The sequence below is a fragment of the Diceros bicornis genome, chromosome 8 (genome assembly GCF_020826845.1).
Source record: "Diceros bicornis minor isolate mBicDic1 chromosome 8, mDicBic1.mat.cur, whole genome shotgun sequence".
NCBI lineage: Eukaryota > Metazoa > Chordata > Mammalia > Perissodactyla > Rhinocerotidae > Diceros > Diceros bicornis.
Window position 1 is genome coordinate 19,516,584 of NC_080747.1, and position 16,874 is coordinate 19,533,457.

Here is a 16,874-nt window from a genome sequence, read left to right on the forward strand (position 1 = left end):
TATTATTTTAACAGTGTGTTCGAGAAAAGTACAGACACTGATCTATACAATTACTCTCCTCAAATACAGACATTTGCCTCTGTTTTCACACATATAAAATGAAATCATCAGATGTACCAAATGTTGACATTTTCCCTCATGAAATACCGGATATTTCCCGAAACTTGGGTAATTATGTCCTTCACCACCCTCCACAGAAAAATTCAGCCTGTCACAATGTAATTCCGAAATCATTAAAATTCTTAAGTCATATACCTGAGAAACCAAGAGAAACCGAGCGGTGGATGATTTTCTTATCTTAAAGCTGAAGACTAAATCAGGCTCATATTTACAAAGCAAACCTTGGAATTCTCCAGAAGAGCTAAGGTGAGCACGCCTCCAGAACTCCGGAAATGCTCCTCTATGAAACTGCAGTATTCTGAACGTACACTATCCACGCGTAACGCCCGATCCTCAAAGGTAGTAACACTGGCGTTGTGTTTCTCCCCTCGCTGGTCCAAGAACGCAAGTTAGCGCAGCCACCAACTTTCAGCTTAAAGATTAGGCTCTTTGTATGGGTGATTTATTGCATGTTTATAGCTGGAGAGAACAGATTCTTTTTTAGTTGAGAATATTGCTTTCTTTCAAGGCTTGAGAATTTTTACCTTCTTCCTCTCCTTTAAAGCAGCAAAAGCGTTCTATGTATGAAGACTCATCCCTGTGCCAGATTCCATTTACAGATATTGTGGGGCGAGGGGGTGGGTTCTTAAACCAACCTCTTGTTACTCATGTACAGCAAGTTCAATTTAAATGTTCGTGAATTTGTGGCATGTTGATACCTGTGCCGACCATGTCAATTGTCAGGCTGTGTGTGGACTGGAGACGTTAGCCCTGTATGGGGCAGAGAGAGGGTCGGGGCAAAGAGGAGGGAGGGAGGGAGAGAGGGAAAGCAAGAGAAATAAAAGAGACACACAAATAGAGACAGATAGACAGAGACAGAGGCACTCACAGTGCCAAATGTCTCGGAATGCACAGAGGACCCTTCTGTGAAACCATTAAGTTAGAATCAAGCCACCTCAGAATAAATATTTGAGCTTCCAATAACTCCACCTGTCACCTACCACAGCTGTGCCTCATGAGGCAGGATCACCCAGTTATTAAGAGCATAGGTGCTTCTGGATCAGACCACCTGGGTTTAGATCCATAATTTGCCACACGCTCATGCCACATGTGACCTTGGGCAGTTTATTCACACACTGTGTCTCAGTGTCCTCAGTGTCTGTAAATGGAGCCCACCTCACAGGCTTGTTGGGAGGATTAAATGAGTGTGAATGCAGGTAAGGGGCTTAGAAGGGTGCCTTATTATCGCATTACCATCTCTGAAGGGAGGTTGTAAAGAGCTTGATACCCAGTTGGACCCACTTGGAGCCTGTGCTCCTTAGCGTGGGGGCATGATTGCTCTTCAGGGCCACTGGTCGCCAGAACCCCAAGTGGGGCTGTCAGGGAAAGACAGCAGCTAATTGCCAGCAAAAAATTGAGTACCTGCTGTGACCACTGAGGCTGCTTCTGCATGTGCAGCCAGAGGTATTTTCCAGATGAGTGTCTATGTGTAGAAAAAGTTAGTACGCCTTTTCTTTAAATACACTTGTTTTTCATGTCGTCAACCATCGCACCACTTATAGAGAGAACCGTGCATCTGCAGCCCCCATTGCCTCTCTGGGGACTTTTGGGTTTTAGGGCAATAAAATGCAGTGAATACTAGTCCTCTATGCCTATGTACCTTAGGATGGTGTCCCTTGTCATCTGCAATTGCCTTCATTGACTCAAGATGATGATGATGATGATGATGATGATGATAGTGGTGATATAATGATGATGGCTAACATTTATTGAACACTCTCCATGAGCTGACACTTCCTCTAAGTGCATTACCTACATTATCTCATTTACTCCTCATGACCACCCTATGAGATGAGTAGCCTTTTTTATGCCCATTATATAGATGAAGAAACTGAGGTATTGAGCAATTAGGTATTTTGCCCACGGACATACAGTTGGTGGCTCCTCTGAAATTATCTAATAGAAAAATCACCAGTTTGGAATTCAGGAAACTCAGTGGCTGATCTTGGTTCTGCCACCAACTACCTATTTATCCATTTAACCTGACTTGGCTTAAGTCACTTCATATGTTTTGTTGCAGTATCTTCCTTTAAGAAAGAGAAGCTCTTACATTAGATGTCTTCTAAGGTCTCTTCCAGATCAACAAATGTATGATTTATTCATTCACCTACTAAATAATAGTTGGGGATTAAGCATCTACTATGCTATAGACACTGTATTGGTCCTTATGTAACAGGGGTGAAAAAATATAGAAATGTTCCCTGCCTTCCTGGTGCTCATAGTCTAGCAGAGGAGATAATGTTAAATAAGCACACAAGTAAATATATAATCACAAATCTTTATAAGCGCCCTAAAGAACAAGTACCAGCATCTCAGGAAAGAGAATAACCTGAAGGACCTCATTTAGATCGAGGGATCTTCCAAGGATGTGATATTTAAAATAAGGACTGCAGGATGAGTAGAAGTTGGTTAAAACCAACTTACTTGGTTTACTTTAGTTACTTTAGTAAGTAACTAAAACTTACTCCAAGTGTGGAGTAAAAGCTATGCCAGGTTGAGGGGATGGCATATGCAGAGGTCTGAGATGGGAAAGCATATGGCGTACCCCAGGAACTGAGAAAAGGCAATGTAGTCAAGCCACAGTGACTAGGGGAGAAAAGTGGTACCGGGTAAAGCCGGTGAGGCAGGCAAGGGCCAGATCATTGGTGTCATTATCCTTCCATGTCCTGTATCCTAAGGACACATTAGCATTCTAATAATTGCCACAGTAGAGAAGTCTTCCCTGTCCCCACCTCCAAGGCCTCCATCTCAATGTCAGGCTCTCCCCAAGGAAGTGGAAGGTGAGTTTAGGGATCAGAGGTCCTTAAGGAAACCCCAGGCACCATTAATGCTTTGACAACACTTACCAATATCTCATTGTCTTCACCAACAGGGATGGTCCTGGGGGAAACAGAGTAAAGAAGAACAAAAATGGAGACTACCTGGATAATTTAAGTAAAGGCTCCAATATTGCCTCAAAAACTGACCTGAATGATCCAAACAGCTGCTTGGATTCTGCATTTCACTTTGCACATGTAGACAGAACCATAAACCCATCAAGGAGTTCTGCTGCACCCTTGAGAAAGCCCTAGCTAAGTGCTTTAGCCCAGCCTCTGGCAAGACTATGAAATAGGGAGCACTTGGCAATTGTCCTCTTCAGACTTCCAGGCCCTTCTGATGTCACCTCCTCCAAGAAGCCTTCTCTAATTGTCCTTACTACAAGTGAGAACTCACTCCTTTGACTACCTATAGTTCTTGCATCATACCTGCATGGGTGGTTATCTTACTCTGACTTGCATGCACAATTTGTTCACTAGGTGGTCAGCACCTTGAGAAGAGAGGCTGGCATAGTCAAAGATCTCCTTGCTGGCACCTGGCATAGTGGCTGGCACAGAGGAGACCCTCATTTTTCATGCATTTTGTTTAATGGATTAAATCATGGGTAACCCTAACTCTCTTTCACTGCCTACTATGCCCCACCCCTATGGGACTGCCCTGAGCTCCCCATCAAAGGATTTCACCTGGCAGCACTGTTCCTTCCACCATTTTCCAGCAGCCTCTTCCCAAGCACACCTGCTCTGTATCCTGTTTCTGCAAGACCCTGCCACTTCCTGCTAGGTTACAAGGGATGGGAATTTGTTGATCCAATAAACAAATCCTTGCTAATACGGTACCTAGCTGAGGAGGTTCCCTCTTAGGTAGCGTCATACTGTAACCCAATCAAAACATCCAGAGTTATAGAAGACTTGTAAGAATTGTGAATTCCTTGGCCAGCAGTGGGGTCCTCTGCTGCAGGCCAGTCTTTGGTAAAATCATAACACATAGGTGGCTACCAACTCCACTCACGGATACAATTGGCCTGTAAGTCATCTCATGAAAACAATAAAAATCATTGTCTCCATTATTTCCTGAACTCCACTAACTCCCAGGTTCTAATCCTCTCCAAGCCCTATAAGATAGGTTTTATTAGCCCCATTTTACAAAGGGAGAAACTTAGCCTCAAAGAGATGACGTGGTTTCTGCACGTCATGCAGCTGAAATCCAAAGGCAGGATTCAGCTGCAGGGCTCCACAGCCTGGGCTCTTTCTGCTCTACCAGCTCATTCCTCTAGAAATAAAGGAAAACCACAGCCAGCGGCCAGCCCTCATTCTCTTCTCAAGTTCAGCATATTTCTCACTGCTTGTGGAAAGTGATCAACAGCTGTGACACCCTCAAGAGGAAGAAGAGCCTATCGTTCATCAGAAAAAGAGCTTCCCAATGAAGAAAGCAGGAGGATCCTACACGGCTCCCAAACACCATGCCCTTCTGTAAAACAGGGCAGCTCAGTGATGCCCCAGACTCCATGAGATGAACGAACCCCATAGCCCCTGGGTGAAGAAAGCAGCAGCCCATCTATTTGTGTTCATAGTGGACAACAGGCAGTGTCCCACAGTTCCCAACACAAACCCGTGACATTAACAAGGCATGAAAAAGTCACATGATACAACAACCACGAATGAAGAATTGAGCTGTGTGTGTTCTTTGAACAGAAGTTACAACTCATCTAAATGGGGTCAACGTCAGCCTGAACATGAATGAGGGAAGGGAAGTAACATCCAGTGGGCACCAGCTACTGGGCGAGGCATTTTACAGACGTTATCTCTGAACTGCTGAAGAGGGAAGCATTAACAACAGAGTCCAGTTGTGCAGAAAAGTAAACTGAGGCTCAGGGAGGTGATTTGCAAGGGGTTACATGGCTAGCAAACGGCAGATTTTGGATCCTTGCCTGGCTCTGTCTCACTCCCAGGCTGATGCTTTTTCCATTATACAATAATGTCTCGCCTTTGCATGCTTTCTGAACTCCATTTGTTGTGATTTTCAGCTGCTTGGATGGATTGCACACTTGGAAATCCACCAAAAACAGATCCTACATCTTTAGCAATCCACGTAAACGCTAGGCCAAATTCCAACCATTTTTTTAACAAGAGAACTCTCTAGCCTGAGTAATGGGGCTTAAAAAAAGAAAGAAAGAAAAGGAGAAAGGCAAAAAGTAATTCTACCTCACAGAGGAGGTCTGTGTGATTCAGACGGGTGTGGGTGGCCAAAGCTGGCACAGATATAATCATAGCCCATCGTGAGAACAATGAAGCCATAACTCCAACTTCTGAAGAATGCCATTCATTCATTCAACAATTATTTCTGAGTGCTTCATTTGAACATAGCAAAGCACCATGGGTGTGATAAAGAAGCAGAAAGCATGGGCCCAACCTGTAGGGAGTATACAACACTCCCATTCAGAATTCTCAGAAAGAGAGAGAAATGTGCAACTGTACCGGGAGCATTAAATTTTTCAGACATACCTCAATAGACACTGTTGATGTGAACTCGTATCCCCTGTCTCTAAGCTTATACGTTTGGTCCATGGCTCCACTAGTATTTCTTCCTTATTTTCCTGTTCTTTCTTTCATACTCCTCTAGTCATATTGCCTTACCTCTCTAGTGGAATGTGTGGTGCAGTGGAAAAAAGTCCTGAAGACAAAAGAACTGTGTCCCATCCCAGCTCTACAATCTGCTAGCTGTGTGACCTTGGACCAGTCTTCATGTCTCTCTTAGCCTCTATTTGCTCATTGGTAAAGGAATGTAACCATCCCCATCTCAAGGGTTATGTGAAGATTAATTGGATAACAATACGTGCAAGTCCTCTGAAAACAGCAGACTGCTGGAAAAATGTACATTTTACCACCAACGCTAAGATTTATTAGATTGTTATGTTAATGGTTAATATTTAGCTAAACTGAAAACCTTGCTGGTTGGCCGCCATTCCTTTCGGTTTTCCTTGGGCAAAGGCTGGCTAAGCAAAAGAGAAAAGCAAGACAAAGAACACGACTTTGTGAATTCTTCCCCAAAAGGCCAGCATTGTAAGCTTGCCATGAATAAAGAGTGTAAATTATAGTCAGCATGATATAAGTAATGACATATCAATTAACTGTGTCAACAAGGTCTAAAAATATGCAAATTACTGTACTTCAATTAGAAAAATCTACATCCTTAGAGAATATTGTAAATCAGGAAATTTGGGAGACATTAAGAGTAATCAGTGAGGGAAAGCATGTACTTTTTGCCGTATCCTATTTTTATACATACATAATGAAATAATTATAGCTACTCAGTATTTATGCCTCTGCAAAAATATTAAAATCTTAAGATCTTTACAATGATAAGTTAAATCTGTATTATGTTTTCAGACAACATTAATTATAAATAAAAGAAATCTATTATCATTCAATATAAGTAAGTTGAAACTAATTTGGACATGTAAATTAGAAATACTGTTTTTTCTCAGTACCAGAACATTAGAAAAGAGAAAGCAAGAAGAGATAGCTAGATCAATTACCGAGTCTATAAATGCAAAAGCTTTAGCGTATTTAGGTTCCAATGCAAATTTAAGTCTTTAGTAAATTTTCTCAAAAATATCAAACTTTTTCGTTTATCCATTTTTTAGAGGTCTTCTTGGTTTTCTTTGTGTAAAAGGCATTAATCTACCTGTTTGGGATGTATTTGCCTTTACCTGAGCTGTCCCCTAAAACAATCAGCAGGAGGCAAGGCTGGGAATAGATAAGGTGATACCAGTTTTCAATAACTGGGGTATTCACCACAGTAACAGAGGAGTGGTATCTTGGCTTTGAAATTCAATTAGCATCAATTCCAGAGATGCCAGAGGAATGCAAGAGAAAGGGACGCAAGACTCAGATCAGCAGCAGCTCACCTCTCCCCAGCCTTCCAGGTAAGGGCATCCTGGCGGGAAATGTTCTGCAATGAGACCCCTTGGGGACTGATCTGTTTTATCCTTACTAACTGCAAGCTATATGAGGCTTCATCAGGACATGAAAATTCTGACTCCAGAATGATTCTTTCCTGAAAAGTTTCCACACCCTGTCTCCTTTCCACACACAGAGGTTCCATTCATGTTTCAGGACCCAGAGCTCAACATCATCTTTTATAAAATCTGTCCCAGGGGCCGGCCCCGTGGCTTAGCGGTTAAGTGCGCATGCTCCGCTGCTGGCGGCGGGGTTCAGAACCCCGGGCGCGCACCAACGCACCGCTTATCCGGCCATGCTAAGGTCACGTCCCACATACAGCAACTAGAAGGATGTGCAACTATGACATACAACTATCCACTGGGGCTTTGGGGGGAAAAAAATAAATAAATAAAATTATAAAAAAAAAAAATCTATCCCAGCAACTCTAGGCCAAGTCAATCCCTGCCTGAGCTTTATGAAGCCTGGGGCATTTTGATTCTTAGTGTGTCTGCCTAGGCTAGGAGCTCCACGAGGGCAGGCACAGTGCCTTTTCTCTGTTGGTGCTCCAGGGAGGCACGGTGACTCCTACAAAGCAGACGCTTGACCGAGTCCACCAATAAACAAAAGGAAGGAAGAAGAAAGACCATAGACTGGGCAACTCTCTACTAGAAAGAATGTATTTTCTTAGTGCTGCGTGTGGAAACTTCCATCAAAGCAGCTAGCACTGACTCAACTCATCTCAGTTAATCCAATTAAATAACCAGAGTTAGAGATGGTTTAATGAAACATAAAGAAGGTGCAGCTTACCTTCATATTCCTTAGTATCCCTTTTCTAGTCTCCAAAACCAATGCCCCCACAACCTCCCACGGTATGTCCACTCTTCTCACGCTTTCTTTATCTGCCCCCACCTAAGTCTGCTTCTCTAGAAAACATCTGAAAAAACTGCTTATAATAAGTGGCAGGGTTTACTATAGTACTCCGTCCAGGAATTTAGTCCTTGAACATGGAATAAAATGTTATGTCAAATGAACCAAGATCTACTAGAGGAATTTCAGACACTGGTGGGCCAGGAATGTATTTTAGGGAGTCAGGCACATTTCTCATCCCCCTTAAAACACACACACACACACACACACACACACACACACACACACAAGCACAATCAGGAAGCTACGTGGTTTGCCTATCTGAATGTCAGCTCTGATGGTGCAGCTAGTTCTTAAAATGGGGCTAGATGAAATGCTTTTAAAATGACTGCTTGATTGGTGGTGGTGGGAATAGAGCAAGAGAAGGGATGCTATTTCAGCTGGGGAGAGGCTAATCGGCAGCCCAGCAAATAAATACCAACCCACCAAAATCTTTTCCAGCATACTTTCTCCACTGGAATAGAGAATATGGCTAGCTGTTGAGAGAAAAAACTAGCATCTTGGGCCAGCCCCAGTGACCTAGTGCTTAAGTTCAGCACGCTCCACTTCGGCAGCCCGAGTCTGGTTCCCAGGTGCAGAGTAGTGGTGTAGACCACTCGTCTGTCAGCGGCCATGCTGTGGCAGTGGTTCACATACAAAAAGAGGAAGATTGGCAACAGATGTTAGCTCAGGGCAAATCTTTCTCAGCAAAAAAAAAAAAAGGCCTCTTTCCTGGTTTGCCCAATATAAATCCTGGCTTATAATAGACAACTAGCTAAGGTATCCAATGGTCATAATGTGCAATCACAGATAAACTTTTATGTATATATGACTATATATCTGTATAGATGTAGCTATAGTTATGGATATAGATACAGATATCTTATCTGCTCTGCTACATGAGAAGAGTACACATGTCATATATGTTATTAACAGTACAGACTCTTAGACCTGGGTTAGGTAGACCTGGGTTCAAATCCCAGCTCTGCTAATATGATTTGGACAACTTATTTAAACTGTCTAAGGCTTAGTTTGCTCATCTATAAAATTGAAAGAATAATATTTTACTCATAGGACTGCTGTATAGATTAAATGAGATAATGCTAATAAAAAAATCATATGGGTATTGGCACAAAGTAACTCTCAAATAGTTACAATTTTTAAGTATCTTCATAATAATAATTATTATGTCTGCCATAAGCTTTCACTGCAAAAGTGAGTTTGGGGACTGATAGTATTTTACAAGCTAGTACTGAACCCAAATTTTGTGGGTATATGGCACCTACTCCTTGAGTCCACATGGCTCAAAGTAATTCATCTGCCTTACTTGTTTAAAAATTTAGGGAGGTGATTATTTGGGTTAGATTTGCTTAATCAGATAAATTTCTAGGAAAATGAGAATGTCAAACAGCATGTAAGATTTAAAATAGCAATTTTAAAACCATAAATTCAATACTCTTCTTTATGCAAACCATCATGATATTGTCATGCTTTCTTTCTCTGCATTATAAATTAATCCATATATTTCTCTCCATTTTCTTAATTTTCCCCATTCTCTTCATTTTTAAGCCTCATTGTCTATGGTTTTGTGTCTTAGATATTCTAGAATTTATAGCAAAAGCACCAGGTTCACATGTAGCTAAGGTTCTGCTGATTGATCATGCTAATAAAGAAATACGCTCAAGGTTTAATCATCAAACTGTAGCCCTAACCTCAGAGCATCAAGGACCACAAAGAAAGAAATTCCAATCAACAGCTTAGTTAAAAGTTGAGGAGTCTGGATGAGAAGACACCAAGCCCCTCCCCATCTGATCTGAGTGATGACTTCTCCCTAATCCATCTCATCTGCTTTCTCACTTTCAGTTCTCAGGGAGAGAGAGAGAGATTTACCCACCACGACTCCTGATCAACAAAAGTTAACTTTATTGAATGCCACATCCACATCCCACCAGTTGTGTAGGATGGATATCAGATCGGGATAAGGATAAATTTTACCACATTGACTTAGTCATCAGTCTGTGTAAAAAGAAAGGGAGAGCTAGGAAGGAAAATCAGTCATCCCTCTACCACTCTCAGAGAAAGAAGGAAAAATAAAAACAGGAGAGAGAAACACATGCTATAAACACAGCCCACCTTTTACGGCAGAGCCCCTGCTCTGTATCCAAAGGTTTTGTAATTATTTGGCTATTACTTATCTTTAAACATCAGCTAAAGAGATCTAGCATTTTGGAAAGGTAATTATACTCTAATGCAGATGGTAGTAATAACAATTACCCAAGATAAGCCCTTGCAATGATCTTTGCAAAGCAAAGCAAAGCAAAAGTAGAACTGACTCATGAAGGACCTCCAGTGGAGAAGGCTGCAATGCAGTGGCCAGGCTGTCCCCTGGAAAAGTGACAGGCAGGTGCTATCACTCTCATCCTTGGAGGCCAGGTTAGTGGAGGGTAAGCACTACCTAAGTTTAAAAAATTCTTGATGTAGAGACAATTCCTGATAGTCCTTATTTGATGTGAATCTTACCCACCCCAAATGCTAGAGGAAAAGATTTTTTCCCCTGCCTCGTGCATCCCAACTTTGGCCTCGATTCCCATCTCTGAAACTGCCTGCCACACACATTTCTGTAGGGAAGGATTTATCCTACAACATGATAGTTGTTGAAACAGGGGGATCTAATTGCTTAGAAATCATTAATTGCTATAAATAGATGACTTCTGGGAGTCAATGAACTATAAGCAGAAGAGACAGTGTGTTTGAATGTCACGCTTGTGCTCTGGATATTTTTATGACTTGTCAGTGGTTCCATGGAGAACTCACACAGCGAGAGGTGCCTGGTCAACCTGTACTGATTGAAATTGCAAGTTAGAAAAAGATCGTTCTTGTTTTAAATCTTGACCACCCTACTAACAAATCAGGATGTGCATTTATGATGCATTACTAAGGAAAGTTAGTATCGGCCATTCTAGAAAAAAAAAAAAGAACGCAGAGGAGGCACTATCTGATCTTTGCTATTCTCCAGGGCATAAAATAACAACCTGTCATTGACCTTTTGCAGGTCATTTTTATCACGTTGCAGGCCAAAATGAAATTTGACCTCCATTTTCCAGCTACACCAGTGATGATAAATTTAATGCACACAGAGCAAATGACGGGAGGCCCAGAGAAAGCCAGATTAGTTGTGGGATTGTTCATTCCTGAGTTTTCACAGGGGAAAGGGGCATTTTCTTCCTTAAGACTTTTATCATCTTCCTTCCTTCAGGTTCTAGCTTGGTGCCCACACCTTGACCATTTGGCCTGAGTAAGTCCACACATAGTCTTTCTGCATGCCTACATCACTAGGCCCTTTTGCTCCTAAGACTTAAAAAGAAGGGAAATCATTTCTCTGAGTCATCTCATTTTGTGATCCAATCAGGGTGCTCATTTTTCAACAAAGCAGTAAATGAGTACCACAAATGCCTCTTTCAAAACTCCCAGCAATGAAGCCGGAAGGTGCCACCTTGCAAAGGAGAAACTGCTATGGAACCCAACAATCCTGCAAGGCTTTGCCACAGGGAGTGCAAAAGTAATACAGCAGCCAGTTAGCAGTTTCTCACAAACCTGACGAATTAGCTAACATCCCCTTGAGCCATGGAGTTTGGTTTTGTGAAGGAAGCTGAAATTTACTCGCAGCCCACCTGCTAGAAAACATTGCCACGCAGCGGACATTCTAAAGTAAATCCCACCCATCACAAAGTAACATGTAGTCTGTGACCTCTACGCAGCCTCAACATCATTTTCAAAATCCTCAGGACCCAGGGAAATTCCCACTGGCCTCAAATTCCTATTGCTCACTTTCCTACTTAGAGGTTTATCAGAGCCAAGCGACTTTGGACAGCAGCTAACTTCAGAGATATCTAAGTGTGGAATCAAATCTGTCCTGACCAGAAGAATTGGTTGTGATTCAACACTGTCTCATGAAATACGACTGCCCTTCAGATCTGCATGAATTGGAATCTCTAAATAACCAAATTATTTGTTAGGTCTATTTCAGTCATAAGTAGTAGACATGCATGCATGCGTGCATTCATTCATTTAAAGCCTCAAGTGTAGCCTGCCTCTCCTCTGTTCAAAGCCATCCAATTCATTCATTCAGAATGAATTGTAAACCCCTTACCTTGGCTTACAGCATCCCTGCTCCTACTCTGATATTATCTCCTGCTTCCTTCCTTGCTCACCTCTGCTCCAGCTGTTTCTCCTTGCCGTTTCTCAAACACACCAAGCACATGCCCACCTCAGAGTTGGGGTTGGGGTTAGACTCGCTGTTCCTTCTGTCTGAGACCCCTTTCCTCCAGGTGTCTGTAACTTTCTCTTCTCAGGTCTTTCATCCAAACAGTCCTTTCCTAACTATCTTGTATTAATTAGCAGCCCCTGTAGCATCCTCTGTCTTAGTTCTGGTTCCTCCAGCCTGAGGCAAGAACGTTAGAGCAGAATGTTTATTTGACAGACGATTCTAAGGAGCTGGAGTGAAAGATGCGGGAGTGAAATAAGGCAGGAGAGAAAGCCAATGAGGGGCCAAAGATGGAGCTGGTGACCACTGTGGGCACCCAGAGCTAATCCTGCCAGGGCGAAGGCTGCTCCTCCCAGGGCGAGCCAGCTCCTCGGCTTTGCGGAAAGTGCTGGAGGTAGGAAGTTGTCGTAAGCAAAGGACCTCTTCCTCAGCTGCAGCTGAAGTCAGGGGTGGCTGAAGGGACGCGGTGCAGGGCAACATCAGCATCTGCTACCTCTCCATCACCTTACTTGGGCTTCTCTTCCTGTAGTTTTCATCCCCTGACATGGTGTATATTGATTTGTTGATTTCTTTCTTGTCTATCCTTTTTCCCTCCCGACTCCCACCCCAACAAATACATACACGTAAGCTCAAAGAGAACAGAGAGTTGATAGTTTGGTTCTCTGCTACATCCCCAACACCTAGAAAAGTGCTTGGCAGATTTTGTTGGATGAATTAATTTACTAATTTATGTGCTCATGTATTTATGGAGTAAACACTGACTGAGCTGTACCTGGGCTAAGTGCTAGCATGTCAGAAGCTCATTTCTACATAGCCAGGCTTTTCTAGCTGCTTCATAAACCTCTACCTTGGGCCCCAATATGATTCAAACAACACTCAGGAGGGAGAGACTATGTCATATATATTTTTGCTGTGGTTCCATGGAAACTAACACAGAACCAGGCATATGCAAGATGCTCAAGAGATGCTCATGAATTGAGTCCCGTGCCTATTGTCCCTCACCTGGAGAATCTCACAGTCCAGTGATAGAAACAGCCACAGAAAGTAATAATGATACAACATCATAAGTGCAACAAGTGAGATCTAGACAGAGAGCTTTGAAAACAAGGAGAGGAAACAACAAACGATCTGGGGGAATCAGAGAAAGGGCCAAAGAGGCAGGGACATTTTAATTGGGACTTGAAGAATGAGTAAGAGTTTGCCACTCAAAGGCAATAAAGGCATTCCTGGCAAAGGGGATAACTGTTGTGATATTCAGATCATTGTGTGACATTACACAAATCTGGAGCATGAAGCACATTGGCAGGGGTTGAACTTTGTAACATAGCCTTCATCAGCCAGAAAAAAATTCCCTTAAAAAATCAAAAGTGAAAGACTGATACCAAGTGTTACCAAAAATGTACAGAAGCAGGCATTCTCTCACACTGCTGGTGGGGGTGTCAATTAGTACAACGTTTTTGGAGGACAGTTTATTGATATCTAGTAAAGTTGAAAATATAATTCCCCCCTAGTTGAGCCCTTTCACTCCTAGGTATGTGCTCCAGAGGAACGCTCTCCCAAGCAAAAGGAGACACCCATGAGGGTGTCATCTACAGCACTATTGATAATAGCGAAAAACCAGAGGAAAGCTAGGTCTCCATCCACAGGGGAATAGGTATCTATCAACCGGCAATAAATAAATAATGGAATTTATTTATAGAGGAGTTAAAATGAATGAACTAGATCTACATTATCAACATGGAGAAATCTCTGTTATAATATTGATAAAAGAAAGTAAGTTACAGAAGGGTACATGCATCTGATACTATTACGTAAATTTTAAAACTCACAAAACTCTAGACTGTGCAGTATACTCTTACATAAAAAGCAAAAGTATAAAAACAGGTATAGAATCCTATAGAGTAGTGGTCACCTCTGAGAAGTGAGAGAGACTAAAGAGATTGGACAGGGGAAAAGTGGAGCATTAATGTGTCTGAAATGTGTTATTTCTTACGCAAAAAAAAATCTGATGCAAATGTGACAGACAGCATTTGTTAAATATGGATGTTGGACACATGGGTGTTTCTTAGGCATTTGTTATATTTTTCTCTGTATTTTTCTTACTGTTCAAAAAAAAATTCATATTTTTTTAAATGGCCAAAGGAATTTCACTTGAAAGACAGACTTATTTTATAGTTTTCAGTCCATGGCCTCATTTTTATTGAACTGACTCTGTTTTCTATATTTAAACAAAAAGTCAGAGACTATTTACTCCATTCATTAATTCAACCACTTATTCAAAGAACAAGCATTTATTAAGTGTCCATTTATACCACATAACTCTAGGGAACACCTATGAGCTCAAAAGACAAAATCCCCAACTTCAATGAGTAAATAATCCATCAAGAGACAAAAGATAGATACATTCAAATAGTTGCCAAACACTTAAGTATATTGAAATTATATGCCATAAAACTACATCACTATAATGCACCTTATTTTTTATTAGTACGTGGCTGGCTTCAACATAAAAGAAAATTAGAGCCATAAATACGATATCAGCTCTTTCATATCTCAGCAGTTGTCAAGATTGAAAAAAGTAACGGCAGAAAAGGAACTCACACACTCAGGTTATGACTTTCTCGAGGACAAGGAGCCACGAGTTGCACTGCCAACTCTCATCCCCATTAACGCAAACATGTTGGGTAGAAGAAGAAAATGAAGACAAACGGTGGCTCCTTCCACCTGGGTGTTGTTCACAAGCAGAGTCAGCCATTTTTACAGTCATATTGATTATCACGGCTGCTCCCCAGGCCCGGAACTGAGAAGAAGCAACTCCAGCCAGGCCCCCGGGCTTTTGCTCAAATAGGACAGTAGCTCAATCTCCATAGTCAAGAAGGAGTGAGCACTCACCCTGGCCCCCCTCTCTTCTGATCTCATATAATCTGGCAGTTACTTCCTTATTAACTTTTTAAATTAAATAATATAAAAATACATTATCCTTGTGAAACAGAAAAACAACAGTCCACGTGTAAATATTATGGAAGTCTCTCTCTGATGCATTTATCTACATTCGTAAACATATATAGGTATTCTTAATATAAATGGCTTATAGTGAAAGTAAAATTCTTTTCTTTTCCACTTAACAATAATCTTGGCAATCTTTCAATGTCATTTCCTATAGTTCTATTTATAGCATTCTTCTTAACAGGTGCAGAGTATACTAAAGTATGGTTAAAGCATCATTTCTAAGCATTCCAATACTGATGAACATCAAAGGTGTTTCTAATTTCATTGCAATTTTAAATAATGTTGCAATTAATTTCCTTTTGAGACTCAATGCTACACAGCCAGGCAGTGTTTTCTAGCTGCTTCACATATCCCTACCTTGGGCCTCAACATTATTCAAACAAGATTCAGAAGGGAACAACTATGTCACATTTTTTTGTTGTGCTTCCATTGAACCTAACACAGAGCCAGGCACATGCAAGGTACGCAAAAGACGCTCACGAATTAAGCACATTTGTGACCTTGGTACTCCCACTGTCTCTGGTCCTCTGATGAATGGAGTGTGCTGGGCTGCAAGCTGACAACTGGCATCTTATGCATAGCAGACACTTTAAGAAATATTGAATGACCCCAACAACTTGAATAAACCTAAGCATCGTGCCAGAAAGTTGGAAAACTGTCCATGTGAGTCAACTCTCTTCTTCCTTGGCCTTTTGGGGGCAGAGAGGAGACAGCCCTCTCCCCCCTGGGTAGAGAGTCGGCCTGTTCATCATTCTGCCAGGCCCCACCAAACAAGATACCTGCCAGGCTCCTCGCTCAAGGGGGTCCAGGCAAGGTCATTACCTGGCAACATGAACTCTCCTTATCTCCCTGGTCCTGTTTCAGAAAAGAGTCATTGACAGCAGGGATTCAATCTCTCTTCTAAAGCCCTTTCCCAGATAAAGAAGCTTTAAAGAATCCACTGTGTGCACGACCTTTCGAGAGGCCAAGTCATCAAATCAGCAGGAGGAGGCGAAGGAGGTGTCTTCCCCCTCGCCAGGAGGATGTTCTCTCTCCAAAAAGGTTTGTGGCCCCAGAAAGGACTTACAAGAGAGACTGGGGATCCATAACCATCGAGACAGCTCTGAAAACGAACCATTATCAATTTAACCGGGCACAACTTTTAAAATCCAACCTGTGGTCCACACACAGGAAGACTTCACGCTGGGAGGAAATGGATCGCTGGCCAGTGGGAGCACAAAAATCCCTCCGGTGGCTGTTTTTTACTAAGAATGAGCAATATTTGAGATCCCTCCTTTCAATACAGAAATAATGAACTATTCAAAGAAAGTGAAGGAAGAAAAAACAAAAGAGAAAGACAGATAAGAGAAAGAAAAAGAAAGAGAAATTAGAGAAAGAATAAAGAAGTATTTATGATTTCGGCTTCAAAATACAAAACGATGAAACATCTTTGAATATAAAAATCTATCCTTTTGCTGCGGATTCACAGAGGGTGAGGCAATGATGAAACTCCATTGTGAATGTCTGATGGATAACGTGAGGATCAAGGAGACAAAGCAGCCAAGTTGCTCTGAGCTCTTTGAAAGAAAAGGAATGTGCCAAAGAACCGACTTAGAGTGGTTTAAATTCTGGGGTACTTGAATGCAGTGAACTTGACTTTATGCCTACAGGTGCTTTGACATGTTCATTGGAAAACTGTTCATTGTTACTACGCAATTAAGTTGCTAGAGGAGAGGATAACCTCTAAAAACAAATGGTTAAGGGGCCGGCCCAGTGGCATAGCAGTTAAGTGCACCCGC